Consider the following 2,073-nt stretch of genomic DNA (forward strand, 5'->3'; position numbering starts at 1 on the left):
ATAATTTTGATATATTGTACTTCAATTATAATTCAACTGGAAGTAATTTCTATTTTTCTCTTGTAACCTATTTTTTTTTAAATCAGTGGTTCTAGTTAAGAGAAAATATTGCTTTATTTCCAAATATTTTGGGTAATAACTACATATCTTTTTTAGATACCTAATTTAATTTTGTTGGGCTAATGGTACATACCATGTGTGATTTCAATAATTTGAAATGTATTGAGTTAACAGCTTGCCTGTGTTATAGCTGCATGGCCAGCTCTAAATATTAATTTAGTTGATTGTGTTGTTCAAATCTTCTGCAATATTACATTTTTGTCTACTTGCCTTATCAATTATTGAGAGTAGAAAGTTGAATTATTCACTATTATTACAAATGTATACTTTTCCTTCTTTAGAGCTGCCAATTTTGCTTTCATTAATTTTGATGATCCGTCATTTTTTTTTTTGGAGATATGTGCGCCCTTATTAGCAGAGCCACTACTTGAGGGGGATGAAGCGGGAGGAGTGAGTGGCCCCGATACCAAGCCGGCCGTGCTTCACGGGCTTGTAAGTGATGGAGAACTCGCTCAGGTGGTGGCCGATCATCTCTGGCTTGATCTCCACCTGATTGAAAGTCTTGCTGCTGTAGACGACCACCATGCTGCCAACCATCTCGGGTAGGATGATCACGTCCCGCAGGTGCGTCTTCACCACTTCCGGCTTCTCCATGGGCGGCACCTCCTTCTTGGCCTTGCGCAGGCGCTTCAGCAGCGAGTGCTGCTTCCGCCGAAGGCCCAGGTTCAGACGCCGCTGCTGGCGCGCACTGTATGGCTGCATCAGCTGCTCGGTAGGACATGTCCAGCAGCAGCTGGTCCAGGTCCATGCCGCGGTAGGTGAACTTGCGGAAGGTCCGCTTCTTCTTCTGCTCTACCTCTGCCATCTTGCCAGATCCTCAGAAAAGACCGATGATCTGTCATTTAGTATGTATTTAGAAAAATTCAGTTGACCATTTTATCTTTATAAAGTACCCTTCTTTATCTCTGGCAATACTACTTGCACAGCAGTTTGGTTTGTCTAATACTAAAATGGCCACATTACCTTTTCAAGTTTATATTTTGCATGCTATATCTTTTTCCATTATGTTATCTGAACTTTTCCATGACTTTATATTTTAAAATGCATCTACTGGAAGCATTGCATATGACTTTTAAAGCATTGTATATGACTTTTATTTTTAAGTCTTACAAGTTATATCCTTTTTTAAAAGATGAAATTTACATCATACAATTTAATTACTGCCTTTAAAATCCAACTAACTTAACTACATGTTTCATAATTATTACCTCTGTTCTTTGTCTCTTTCTTCCTTTCCTGTCATTTCTTGTATTAATTTAACACTTTCAGTTTTTCATTTTATATAATTTGTTGGTTTTTTTTTCTATTTTATAGTTTGCACTAGGAAAAATGAGTTGTTTAGCTGCAGGAATAGCGGTGTTAAGAATAGTAGTACTCTGAATTTTATACGGTTTTAATTATGTTTATAAAAAGCATGTAGTTCCTCAACTAACAAGATGTTGGTGTGACATTGACTGCTATTTTAAGTAAAATATATTTAATTAAGATTTTTTAAAAGGAAATGATAAGAAAAACAGAACTTAAGCTCATCCAATCAGAAGGAGCCAACAATCTTACAATTATATAACTAGAGACTTTTAAGTAAGGTGAAAAACAAAACAGAAAAAGAAACTTTATAACCGCAATCAATCAAATAATTGTTAAATTTGGCTTCTTTTTCTCAATAAGCACTTGCTCTGGAGGGGGGCAGGGATGGTAGTACTAAGCAATATGAGAACATGAGATCTGTGGTTAGGTGTCTTTCATTAATTTTAGAAAGCTCACAGCCATTACTGATTCAAATATTTCTTGCATTTTACCTTTCTTTTTCTGTTTTTGTTATCAGTTATGTCTGTATTGCAGTTTTAAAAATCGTTCTATTATTCTTGGATGTTATGTTCCGTTTTGTGTGTGTGTGTGTTTTATTTTAGGAACTTTTTACTGACATCATCAAATTCACTGATTCTTTCCTTG

General features: G+C 35.7%; 1 pseudogene across 1 annotated transcript; it reads right to left on the reverse strand.

The window, feature by feature from the left end:
• Positions 1–441: 441 nt before the first annotated feature.
• Positions 442–949, reverse strand: LOC108310577 (annotated as a pseudogene). Its single transcript, XR_001827815.2, has one exon. The product of XR_001827815.2 is annotated as a 40S ribosomal protein S15-like (transcript).
• Between the last annotated feature and the right edge of the window lie 1,124 nt (positions 950–2,073).

The sequence above is a fragment of the Cebus imitator genome, unplaced genomic scaffold, assembly GCF_001604975.1.
Source record: "Cebus imitator isolate Cc_AM_T3 unplaced genomic scaffold, Cebus_imitator-1.0 Scaffold105, whole genome shotgun sequence".
Lineage (NCBI taxonomy): Eukaryota > Metazoa > Chordata > Mammalia > Primates > Cebidae > Cebus > Cebus imitator.